This window comes from Alligator sinensis, unplaced genomic scaffold (assembly GCF_000455745.1).
Source record: "Alligator sinensis unplaced genomic scaffold, ASM45574v1 scaffold787_1, whole genome shotgun sequence".
NCBI classification, from domain to species: Eukaryota; Metazoa; Chordata; order Crocodylia; family Alligatoridae; genus Alligator; species Alligator sinensis.
Window position 1 is genome coordinate 1,469,651 of NW_005841911.1, and position 13,877 is coordinate 1,483,527.

The 13,877-nt window shown below is 39.3% G+C and overlaps 1 protein-coding gene across 7 annotated transcripts in view; it reads right to left on the reverse strand.

Annotated features, from left to right (window-relative positions):
- The window catches only part of BCHE (butyrylcholinesterase), a 94,267-nt gene that overhangs the window by 74,185 nt on the left and 6,205 nt on the right, over positions 1-13,877 (reverse strand). The window lies entirely within an intron of this gene.

Genomic DNA, 13,877 nt, shown 5'->3' on the forward strand with positions numbered 1-13,877 from the left:
GGCCACATCACAATCTTCACCTCAATGCCTGAGCACGATTCAGGGATCTCTTCCTGCTTCACTGTGTGGGTGGCAGACTCTCTGCCAGGCTTCAGGCAGAGCGAGAAACCATCATTATGATTTCCTCATTCTCCTGCTGTGAGACTGCAATATCTTTGTAAGTTAGGGGAATACTATTATTGTCATTTTACATGTGTAGAACAGAGAGGTAACCCTCAAATCCTCAAAGGTATTTTGGTGCTTGCCTCCTTTGCAAAATAACCTTTGAGAATCTAGGTCAAAGTGATTTGCTGAAAGGCTTGCAAAAACCCATGGCATAGCCAAGAACAGAACCTGCATCTCTTGAATCTAAGTCTAGTGTATTAATCACAAAACCATCTTTCTTTTCTGTTTCTCTCTCCTTTCTCTCTTTTGGGAAGGAGAGATCTCTCAGCTATTGAAATGTGTGTTATATTTGTGTTACCTAGTATCATTGCATATACAGCATTGACTTGCAAAAAATCAAGACAAACTTTTAAATTATGTTTTCAGCTTCTAGTCTGTTGGCTCGTTTGCTTCTTCTTGGTGATACTCAGATTATTTCTTAAATTAAACTCTGATTTAACATTTAATGGTGTCTGAGCATTTTTAGCAATAGTTTGAACTGTGTCATATAGAAAAGAAAATATTTCAGAACTCGGTCTAAATTTCAGTGCGTATGGGGAAAACTCTTCACCTTTTATTTGTGTTAGCAATAATATTCGGCCAATGTAAACAATTTGTATCCCTGTCCCATTTCAGACAAATGGATGAACCAATATTCCTGTTTTTGATTTTGAAATTCTATGACAGCTTGTCAGCTTGCAAGCCAGAATCTCAGATGATTGCCAAATGTGCATCTCCAGTTATTGGCTTTTTTTCATGATGTACTAGATCCAAACATTCCTAAATAGCTAAATAGAGGTTTCCATTACTTCGTCCTAACGTGTGGACCTCAGTGCTGATTCTAAACTATGGAGATTTTTAAGACTCCCTAGTAAAGTGAGATCTAAGTATTTATAGTAAAAAGGGGTTGGAGGGCTGTTGGAGTTCTGATACATAGTAAACAATGTATTTGGTACATGTGGCACTTTTTTTGCAGGAACTATGAAAAAAGCATGAGCATGATTTCCACACATTTTAGTGTCTCTAAAAATGAGTCAAGTGGAAAAAGAAAGTGGAATTTGGGGTGTCCACCACAAAGATGTGCAAGGGTTAAATAACAACTTTTGTATAAATATATATTTAAAATTCCCCCTTTTTCTTTTCTTTTTTTTTTTTTCCTGGAAGACAGCAGGGCAGGGTGGCATCTTAGTCTGGAATATATCACATGTGCTCATCCTGATAGGACATCCTTTCCCCTAACTCACTGACTGAAGATTTTCGCTGACTGAAGATTAATGTCTTGCCCAAGGGAAATTATATGGATACTTTTCCTTCTAACCTTCACAACCTCTTTTCCTAATTACAATTGGTAGCTGCATCATATCCCAGGCTCCTAAACTGATTTGTTTTAGCCCTTGCTCTTCTTCTACCTTTAGTTTTCTGTTAAGCTATGGGACTTCTTCCTGTGTATTGTCACAGTCTGCCCTTTTGTTTCTCAAATCACTGCTAGAGCTAGTTACATATTTTCTGGTGCCATATTTTGTTTTGTTTTGCTTTTTTCCCTAGTGGGAAATGCCATTTCATAGACTTTCTGCAGGACCATGTCAATTCATTTAGTAAAGAAAATGAAGGTAAACGTTTCTACAAGGTTCAATGGAACATTTGATCTTTTCCATTTCAAAATATCTTTTCATTTTGAAATGAATATAGTACAATGTATATTATAAAATGAAAGCCAAAATGAAAGAAAGAAACATTTGTGTTTTATCTAAACGGTACAGTAAATGGTACAGAAAATGTTGCTATTGGACATTTTGGGGGGGAGGGGATATTCCAAATTGATGTGAAAATAAAAGTTTGAAATGTGGCAACTTCTTACTCAAAATTACAAATGTTGAATGCTTTTGCCAATTTCTAAAAGTTTTGTCTATACCTTATAGTTATGCCTTGAAAGAAGAACTGGAAGTCCTTCAACATTTGGAGTGCTGCATCCAGTTCTGGGTGCTGCACTTCAAGAGGGATGTGAATAACCTTGAGAGGGTCCAGAGGAGGGCCACTTGTATGGTTCGGGGCCTACAGGTAAGGCCCTATGAGGAGAGACTGAGGGACTTGGATCTCTTCAGCCTTTGGAAGAGAAGGCAGAGAGGGGATCTTGTGGCCATTTACAAATTCATCAGTGGGGGGCAGCAAAAAATAGGAGATGCTGTGTTTACCAGAAAACCCCTTGGAATAACCAGGAACAACGGCCACAAACTGACAAAGAGAAGATTTAGGTTGGACATCAGGAAGAACTTCTTTATGGTACGGGTTGCCAGAATCTGGACCTGGCTTTCAAGGGAGGTGGACCCCCTATATTGGGGGTCTTTAAGAGGAGACTGGACAAGCACCTGGCTGGGGTCATATGACCCCAGAGCTCTTTTCTGCCCGGGGCAGGGGGTCGGACTCGATGATCTATTGAGGTTCCTTCTGACCCTAACAACTATGAAACCATGAACATGATGTGACTGGAAAAATAGAGACTTGGTGGGATAACTTGCATGACTAGAGTACTGCCATGGATGGGTGAAAAATATTCAGGAAGGACAGGTGGGGCAGAAGAGGAAGAGTAGTTGCTCTTTATGTAAAAGAGCCATTTGATTGCTCAGAGCTCCAGTATGAAATTGGAGAGAGGCCTGTTAAAAGTCTCTGGGTCAGGGTCAGAGGGAAGAGCAACAAGGGTGATGTTATGGTGAGGGTCTGCCATAAGCCACCAGGACAGAAGGATTACGTGCATGAAGCTTTTTTCAAACAACTAGCAGAAGTTTCCTGATCGCACACCCTAGTTCTCATGGGGACTTCTATCACCCTGATATCTTCTGGGAGGGCAACAAAGCAGTGCGCAGGCAAGTTTTTGGAGAGTGTTGGGGACAACTTCCTGGTGCAAGTGTTGAAGAGGCCAACTAGGGGCTGTGCTCTTCTTGACCTTCTGCCTATAAACAGGGAAGAACAGTGGATATCAACTTAGACAGCAGTAACCACAAGATGATTGAATTCAGAATCCTGAAGAAACAAAGGAAGCAGAATAAAGACCCTGGACTTCAAAAAAGCACTTTCACTCACTTTGTGAATTGATGGGAAAGATCCCTTGGGAGGATAGTCTGAAGGGGAAAGGAGTCCAGGAGAGTTGGTTGTATTTTAAAGAAACCTTTCTGATGCACAGGATGACTAGTAAGTGCGGCAGAAGACCAGCTTGGTTTAGCAGGGAACTCTTCAGCGAGCTAAAACACAAAAAGGAAGCTTACAAGAAGTGGAAACTTGGACAAATGACTTGGGGGAAGTATAAGAGTACTGCTCAAGCATGAAGGTACGAAATCAGGAAGGCCAGAGTACAATTGGAGTTGCTGGAGGATAGAGCTAGAATATAGACAGAACGAATTGGAGGACTGGACCAAAATAAATCTGATGAGGTTCAATAAGGACAGGTGCAAAGTCCTGTGCTTATAATGGAACAATCCCATGCACCGGTATAGGCTGGGGACTAACTGGCTAAGCAGGAGATGTGTAGAAAAGGACCTGGGGGTTGCAGTAGACAATAAGCTGAATAAGAACCAATAGTGTGCCCTTGTTGTGAAGAAGACTAATGGCATACTGGGCTGCATTGGTAGGATTGTTGCCAGCAGATTGAGGGAGGTGATTATTTCTCTCCATTCAGCACTGTTGAGGCCACATCTGTAGCACTGTGTCTAGTTTTGGGCCCCCCCCCCACTACAAAAAGGATGTAGGAGAGGAGACAAGGAAGACAAATTGGAGAGTCCAACAGAGGGCAAGAAAAGTGCTTAGGAGGCTAGGGCACATGACTTATGAGGAGAGGCTGAGGAAACTAGGTTTATTTAGTCTGAAGAAGAGCAGACTGAGAGGGGATTTAACAGCAGCCTTTAACTACCTGAAGGGTGGTTACAAAGAAGATGGAGCTGGACTGTTCTCAGTGGTGGCAGGTGACAGAACAAGGAGGAATGGTCTCAAGTTGCAGCCAAGGAAGTTTAAGTTAGATACTAGGAAAAGAAATTCTCATGAGAAAGGTAATAAAGCACTGGAACAAGCTACCCAGAGGTTGTGGAATCTCTCCATCCTTGGAGGATTTTAAGACCTGGCTGGACAAAGCCTTGGCTGGGATGATATAGTAGGGGATGGTCCTGCTTTGAGCAGGGGGCTGGACTAGATGACCTCCTGAGGTCCCTTACAACCCTAATTTTCTATGATTCTATGCCTTGTCTTCATTACTTTGACATTTTCATTTACATCCATAGGGCTTCTGGATAGCTGTGGGGCTTGACAGTTCTAGGGATCCTGAGACTTGGGTTATCTCAGTGGAGGTCTGACATCAAGGTTTACAATTCAAGAATGACTCTCAGCAGGGTTGCCAACTCAAGCACTTTTTACTGACAAACTTTTTATGACATACGTTTTTAATGACAAATGTTTTGCATAATATAAATGTAACCCTTCTGCCAGACCCTGGACAAGGGCTGGGTTCAAATCATAACACCAATGATAGTAAAAAAAGTTGTTATAATTTGGTAACAAAAAAAGACACCAAAAACACCCAGGCAAGCCTATAATAATCAAGCAAAGTACTTTGGAGTGTTAGGGCAATCAAAGCCACAAAAAATCCCTTAAAACAATGGGAAATATTTCAAGACTTGGCTTTTTAGTACAAATTGAAAAGATTTGTTTCATTACTTGTAAAACTGGTAGTGAGACAAATTTTGCCATTTTCTTTTTAAGGGAGAATTTTTCCGCAAAACCTCAAAAATATTATCCTTGTATATACCTCTACCTTCTTTCTTTGGCTTTTTTCTCATCTGATTTGTCTGTCTCCTTGTCAGTTCTCCTTCACTCATGTCTAAAAAACTGCACTGACTAAACATAACGAATAAAGTAATGCAAAAGGCATAACCTGGCAGCTACTGATTTGGGACACCATATCTTTTTTCCATGATAAATAAAGCTTCATCTTACTAGGAGTTAGCAGAGCATTCTGCTGACTATGATTGATAGTACCAGTTAGTGTCACTCATTTACTTCCAAAAGCTTTCTGAAGAGCATCAAAAGTACAGAAGAAATATGAGACTAACATTAAAACTGTCTGTCATCATGGTCCTCATTTAAAATGAAACATGGAGGGAGAACTTCCAAGTGAAGTTCACCAAAACCTAAAATAGCATTATTTATACCTAGATCCTTGTTCAAAATTAGATATACTGATCATGATGTTAATGACCATTTTATACCAATAGAACCAGTGACACAGGACCAGCAAACAGGGGAGTTTGGGTGGGTCTCCTGCTTGGCAGATAAGCAGGAAGCTGTTGTTGCTTGGGGCCAGGGTTTGTGAGCGCTGATGAGTGATAGGCTTGTTATGAATCCTCTCTTCCAACAGTTCAGTTGTCATTTTATGCTTTACTTGTTTACAAAGCAGGAATAAAATAAGTGGAACTTTCCCCCAAACATTCAAACTTTCTTGGAGAATAAACGCATATAATAATGCCTCCTCCAAATTGCACATTTCAGAAAACAGGTATCGTCAAAATTATACTTCTGAAACTAGAAAATCCCTGAATGAGCTACAGTATTTGAGTGAAGGAATCTTACTTAAGTTGAAAGTTGTATCAGATGAACTCCAAATTTTCTTCTTAAAGGTTCAAATGACTAATGCAATAGTAGTCTACAGGTGATAGGGCAAAATATGAAGAAAGTAAGGTTTTGACTTCCACTCACTAGAATCTTATTGTCAATATAGTAATATTTACCTTTCTCTGTACTGTAAAGACTATTAGAATTTAGCCTGGTGCTGAGGCCATGTTGTTGAACCAGAAGTCATTCATAAGTATCTGAACTTTTTGCCTCAATATATTGAATTCACTTTATTCAAGCAAAAAAAGGTAGTTGGAAAATATAACCATTAATCTGTCAGCAAACTTCTTGTAAAAGAACAGCTGATACAGTAAGCCATATAGACAAAGGCAGTGTAAAGGCCAATAACTGGCCATGTTTTCAAGAGGGACAAAAACACTGATTATTGGAATAATCGGAGGCTCTTGCAAACAGCGTGTTGATTAGACCAATTTATCTTTTTCTAACTTTAGGGTTTCCTTGTGCAGTCTTACACAATTCAATGCACCGATTGATCTTTACTACTTTGTGAAAGGGGATTTCTTAAGGGCCAGTTTATGGCCTACTTTTCCTTTCATGTGCTCAAGGGTTTGGAAGCTACAGGAGCCATGCAGAGTTGCTTTGAAATCACGTGCCTACACAAGGCAGAAACTAGAATATTTTTTCAGAAAGTGCTAAGTGAGTAAACTGTAGCAAACTTTATTCCTTTTACCTGCTCTAGAAGTAAGTAGCATATGCTTTTCTCATGTAGGACTGATTGTGGTAGTTCCTTATTTATGTTGCCAATTCAGCAGGCCTTGTTTCAGGCTGGGGAGATTCCTGCAGTACTGTACTATTCTTTCTTCCTGACACTTGTTCACTTTGTGGAAAAGGATTTTTAAGACTTCATCCTAACCCAGTATATAAGACAAAAACAAGCAGGATTTTGATTTTAAGCGTCAAGCAAAGATTTCTATGAAAAAAGCACAGCAACAGAGACAATATCAGCAAAGCGAGGTAGTTCTATGATCGTGGTAGTAAAGAATAATCTAGATATTGAAACATTTTCTACTCCCGTAAAATAGTGTCATTTTAGCAAGAGAGGATTAATGCCAAACCCTACTGTATTTTCTGTCCATGCATACAACTGCCTCCTTTGTTGTTGCATGGAAGGAACAAGAATGATATCTAATCTAACAACAAGTGAAGAGGCCACTTTGTTAAATCTGGACATTGGTACAGAATGATGTTTTCTGTTTGAACTGTCATAATGAGGCATCATAAATGTAGACAGTCATTTCTATTTTCACATGAAGCAATTACCAGATGTGCACTGAATTCATAATGTTTAATTCAAGCCGCATTTTTTTCTGGCTAACGATATAGTAAATACATTTTTTCTAAACACAATGTAACTTATTTTTAGCAAAGCTGGGTTAAAGAGTCAGGATTAAGATGACATCTAGATTTTGATCAGGTTAAGATTTGAGATTCATCCTGGAAATCTGTGTGTTACAGTTTAGACAGCTTGAATATGATTTCCAGGAGAGTTTTCCTCAAAAGGAAAAAAAAATGTACAAAAATCAACTGTTTTCATTTTTCTCATTGCTTTGGGTCAAACTGTACTGGAAAATGATATACCCTATGGATGCACCTACATGTGCAATTAATGAGAAGCAATAAACTCTGGAGCAATTTGAGCTGGAGTAAACTGCTCCTGGATTCACCATCTACACATACGTCTGGGACAGCAGCAATTTGAGCAGGCTCCCAGTGGATTAGGCTGACTGGGTGCAATTTACACCCCTGGTCACCCTCTACAAGTGTGTTTCAGCCCGATAAAGTACTCTGCCATAAAATAATACCGTCCCTGACAATATTATTTTAGTATTATCTTGCAGCAGAGTTAGTTTACTGTGCCCTAATATCAGTACACATGTAGACGGTGATGCTTTACTGCAGCACTAATTAGCCTAATCTGAAGTAAAGTGCGTGTATAGCTGCATCTTGTGTTTTTAATGGATGTGATGAGTAGTTATCAATGGGCAGGGATTCACAAAAGATTATTCTGAGTGGGTGCCTTTGTTGACAGATTCATGAAAGAAACCATGTACTAAATTAGCATTTTTTCTCTTTTCAAAAGAAGGGTGAAGCATGCGAGTACAGAAATATTGAGAAGCCTGCAATAGTGCTGTTTACATTGCATCCTTGGCTAAACAACAAAGGTAAGTTTCTAGAGTAGGAAATCTAGTAACATTCAAAAGCATCAGGACAACAGTATCTAATTACTGAGAAAAATGTGGGGTATTTCTGTAATATTGCATGATAATTATATAAACCTCAGTTTGCCCACATTCTGTTACACTGTGACCTATTGTGAACTAACAAATTAATTTATTCCCTGAGACAGGAGAGTCAGAGTTAAGGGTTGATCATATTAGGTTGGCATGGATAAATTATCAGTTACTGTTCACGTATGAGTGGAGTTGCTTTAAAGAAGCAATGAATGGACATTACCTTTCAATGGTGGACAGCTAGGGACAGAAGTTATATATAAACCAATTTAAGTGATCAGAAACTGACTGCCCCACACAGTCGGTGGCAGTTCTGCCTGTCCTGCTCCTGCCCACAGCACACACCCCCTGCCAGGAAGAGGCTGGCACTCCTGGGAAACCATGACAGGGGCTGCTACCCCATGAGAGTCACTTCCCCCCTTGCTGCTCCAATGGCAGAAACGGGGGTGCAGCCAGAGGTCAGCTGGCATAGCTCCCTTAGGTGAAGGAGGCATGGAGGGGGCTTATTCTGCTGCTTGCCCCACACAGGCAGCAATCGGCAGAGGTAGCGGTTGGGACTGGCTATCCTGGCTGCGGTCCTCTGGGGGAGGAGGGAGGAAAAAAATCTCCTCCCTGCCCCCTTTGCCTCAGGGGGCCATGCCAGCTAGCATCTGGCCATGCCCCTGCCCCTGCAGCAGTATGGGGGGAGTGCCAGGCAGACCTTGGCTTAGGTCCATGCCAGTAGGACAGGGAAATTAAACCCCCTCCCTGTCAAGTTCACTTCAGGCTACTGCCAGGGTTGGCCATGCCCCACTCCTCAGCACAACTTCTATACAGCCGATGGCATGCCCCTTGGCTTCTGGCCTGAGCCACTGCAGGCATGACTTAAAAGTGAATGTCTATTCAGTTGCAAATTGGTTTAATTGAGGCAGGTTAGACTAACCTGCAAAGACTGAATCAGTTCAGGCTCTAGCTTTCTGAATGTCTGTCCATAGCCAGGAAGAATATGTGCAAAAAGTGTGAGTGCTTCTAGAAATAATGAACAATGGACACAGGACAAAGTGAAAAATATTCTGCGGTGAACTTCTGTGCATATTGGGCCAGAAGGGCAAATAATGATGCCAGAAGGGCAAATAATGATGCCAACATCAGTGCATGTAGTCTTGTAAACTTTGCTTTCTATCCACCATAAAGATCTCTACAACCTTTTGCTAATATCACATCTCCCAAAGTGGAAACATATCTAAATATGATTTCAACATCTTTTTCAAATCATTGAAAGAGACATGGTAAGGAAAAAAAAAGCATATTGAAGTCATAATGCCCACCTGTCTCTGAATAGTGGAGCTAAGAGCTTCTCATGGATATCTATGGTATAGTGCTAAAGGGGTACATTTTCTCTTGAAATGTATAAAAGCCAGATGAACTTACAGCAACAAGTAAGATTCCTTCATTCAAATAATGTAGCTCATTCAGGTATTTTCCAGTTTCAGAAACATAATTTTGGGTATAGCTGTTTTCCCTGTGGACCCATGACAACTACCTAAAATCAGACACCTAACTCTGTAATTTGCACTGTGTTGGGACTTCAGCAGTCAATTTTGAGCTTTAAGACCAAAAATACAATTTGCATGTTTCTGTCTCTTGATGACTCATCCATATATCAGTGTTTTCTTTCATATAAAAATGCCTAAATATTTTAACTGAATTCAGTTTCAAAAAATTTGAAAACTGAATCAAATTCCTCGAATGAAAGATTATCAGTCTTCAAAGTACTGGAAGCCTTCAAGACAGGTGCAAGCCCCATTTCATTCAGCAAGAAACAAAAGAATCAAGGGTTTCATATACATCACTAGAGAACATTTTGAAGTAATCATTTGTCTCTCTTACCACTTTTTTTCTTATGTAGTATCAGGGAAACAGCGCCCATAGGGTTGTGAACCTTTGATCTTTAATATGAACATACTTTTAGTGGTCATATCTGGATGAAAAATCTAGATTACTAATGTCAGAGCGTGGGCTTAGAAAGACTCCATGAGGAATGTGGAGTAATGGGCCAGAGCACTGAAGGATAAATGTAATACTCTATTCTTCTGAGGGAAGTCAAGTCATTTCAAAATGACTTCCAAGTGAAAAGGATCAAGACAAAAATATTTCCTCAGCTTTTGTTAAGGTTACCATCTCTCTACCCATGCAGGCTTCTCCCTACTCTCCCCCATTTTTTGGTACTAGCACACATTAGAATACACCCTTAATAAGAACTGTGCTGGACACTACTTCTGATTTTCATTTTTTATCATATTTTCACCTTTGTTTTACAGGCATCAATGGCTAAGACAATTTTTCCACAGATACTAACCTTTTGATTGCCCTTGGATTTACTATAAAAGCTCTTATAAGTCTTTATAAATCTCTACTGTATATTCAGACATGACAGAAAGAGGGTAGTTAATTCTTATTTTGACAATCAATGTGTATTTTTTCTCTACTATATATAAACTATGGAGAATATACTCCTGGATATATGTCCAGTGAGTAGATTTATGCTCTTGTTTATGAAGAGAGTGGCTTTTAATCTGTTAATTTTGTAAAGTACACACTGATCTGATCATTTTGTTGATATTTAGGATCATGTGGATGTATTATCTACCATAAATAGTCATGTTTTCAATATTTGTGGCAGAAGCAGATAGTGAGTATTTGCTGTTTGCTGTGGAAACCACTTGAAATTCTACCTGTCAGCTAATCTAATTATAGTCCAAAATGATAATCAGACTAGATGACCACACAACAAACTGGCAGTCTTTCATAAACTTAAACTTGCATACACCTTATGTTATTTAATTTTAACTTGTACTATGCCCTTATCACTGTAATTTCATATTTAATCAGGTACTGGAAAACAATAGAATATAGATTGTAGTTCATGGTTAAGACCATATCCATTAAAAAAGAATAGAATGAAATATTGTACTGAAAAACCTGATTCCAAAAAGAGCTTATTTCTAGCCAAAAAAATGTATTTATTTAAATAGGAAAGATCAACAATGTTATGATCATGGTGAAAAATACATGCTCATGGGAAGGTTTATAAAGACTGCAGAATCTCAAAGATTTCCAGCTCAATCTTTCTTAATGTCTAAGGGCCGCATCTCCACCGATTGGATCTGCCCTTTCTGCATGAATGGTTCTAAGTTTTAGCTGCTTTCACTACATAGGCTTTATTTCAGGAGTCAATTGTCCAAAATGCATGGGAATAAAAAATAACATGACTAAATGCTCCAAATACAATGATCAAATGTATTCCTGTTTCTGCAATACATCCTATTGCTAAAAATGTCTCATTGCAAGTGCTCCAATTTCCTAAAATACATATAGAGCACTGCCATTAAACTGCTAATAAAAAGAAAAGGATAGTTTTTATACATGGAGCCCTTATATTAATGTTTCAATAATATAAAAAGGACTAAAATACTAGAATAGCATTTGAAGACCACATTTTTCAACACATTGTATGTAACATTAATTCTTAAAATAGCCCTTAACTAGATGCAAAAAAACTAAAATACATTACAGACTCTATATAGTCTGAAACTATAGAGTTCTTACATATATTAATTTTTCCATTCATCAAGCTAAATTATACCTTTGACACAAACATTTGTTAATGGAATGATAGATTTAAGAATAAATTGTTAGTTCACCTCAGGACATAAGAAAACATAAAGTAAAAAGTAGGACTATTAAATGTATTTTTCCAAATCAATTACTACTGTCCTTTTAAATACTCATTGAAGAAATTATCCAGTTAAAAGAATAATATGTGGAGAGAAAGATGGGGTAAACTTCCTGAATAGAAATAGATCTCTAATTAAGCAATATGAGCAAAATCTAAGGCTCAACCGATTATAGATGATAGAGTGGGCAAGTTGTGAAAAGAAAAGAGAACAGGTTATTGAAATAGAGCAATCTGAGTAATTGGTAAAATGGTCATGAGCTAGCTATATGCTTCATAAAATGACCACCTGTAAATTCATATATCGAGGAACAAAGAAGGAAGGCCATACTTTCAGAATGGGGGGTTATTTTGGGAGAGTGACTCTGAAAAACTTTGGAAATTCTGGCAAGTAATCAGCTGGATTTTAGCTCAAAAAAGTCAAAAGATAATTTGATATTTGGATATATAAAAAGGGTAATATTGCGTAGGAGTAGGGAGATATATTGGACTCCTGCATATAATACAGATGTGCCTTTTTGCTGGGTCTATTTTTGCTGTCCATGACAAAAAAAGGGCACTGATAAATTGGAGACAGTGAATACAACAATATTTAAAGGACTAGAAAGCATGCCTTATAGTGAAACTTCATTGATTGAGCTCCTTGAATCTTCAACAAAGAAAAGGTTAAAGGTTTATTTGAGCACAGTCTGTAAGCACTTACACAAGGAACACAATTTTTATAATGGGCTCCTCAGTCGATGAGACAAAGGTATCAAAAGGCTCAATGGCTGAATCTGAAACTAGACAAATTCAGCTTCCAAGTAGCTGAACACTTTTTATAGTAAAGACAATTAACATGTGGAATAACGTACCAAGGGTTGTGGTAGATTATCCTTCAATGGAGATAGTCAATAGAATATTTTAAATCAGGATCAACAGCCTTTTCCTGGTGTGGGCAGGAGCTTACAACCCAGCTGTCATCATAGGCTGGAAGTATCCATCCCTTCCCCACACTGAGTGGCTGTCTGCCAGATTCCCTGCCCCTGTGAAGCAAGGGTAAGGAGCAGGCTTCACAGCAGAAGGAAATGCTATGGAGTGGAGGGGCAGCAGAGTGGACTCAGACCTCTGCTCTCTGGAGCAGACTTCTTTGTGGGCTGGGGCTGGCCTCTGGGCTGTAAGTTGAGGACCCCTGTTTAAAATCAGTTTTAGGAGTTTTTCTAAAAGATGTATTCTATTTAGAAAATACATTCAGGGAATGCCCTATGGCCTGTATTGCACAGGAGACAACAGTAAATGATCCTTATGGATTGCTTCTCAAATTTCAATCTATGGACCTATTAATGCATGAATGAAGAACCAGTGGCATACTGTGGGTCTCTAGCACTTGGGGGCCAATATTTGCATTTGAGCCCCTCCCCACCACAGGAGGGGGGGGGGGGGCAGAAACCCCAGGCCCAGGCGTGGAATTGTGTGCCCCCCCCCCCCCCACAGGGGGGGGGGGGGGGGCAGATATCCCAGTGCCAGTGGTGGAAACAAGTCCCGGTGGCAGAACTGGAAGTGCCACCAGGAGCAAAGTACCCCCTGGCAGGCCCAACTGGTGCCCCCCTCCTTGGCCAGCATGCAAGGGCATAGTTCCCTCTGCCCCACCCCATTGGTACACCACTGTGAAGAACAGGTGGGGGTTCATACAAAGTTGATGGAAGTCAGTGGGAAGCTTTTATTGACCTAATACATTTTGTATCAGGATTTTTTTTAATTGAAAGAAATGTTCATCTGAGAATTCAAATTTAACTTAAGCATTCAAAAACATAAATAAAATACTTCCAAATGGGTTATACGTTAAATGTTTAACTGAACATTATCTTGGGTACTTTTATTTGCAACATGGATTTTTTTTCTCCCTGAAGTAAAGTAAATGAGTGGAATAACCAGAAGGCAGGGCTTCATTCTCAATATTTCACTAGAATTGTAATATTAAACCTAACTCTGTATGGACCTGGTAATAGCCATGTAGCATATGTATTACAGTGTAAAGCATCCCCAAATTTGAAGGATATTTATCGGTTTCAATACAAGTCTTACATTGATACAGCAACAGAGAATCCCTACATAATAAAAGGGCTCTCTCTTCT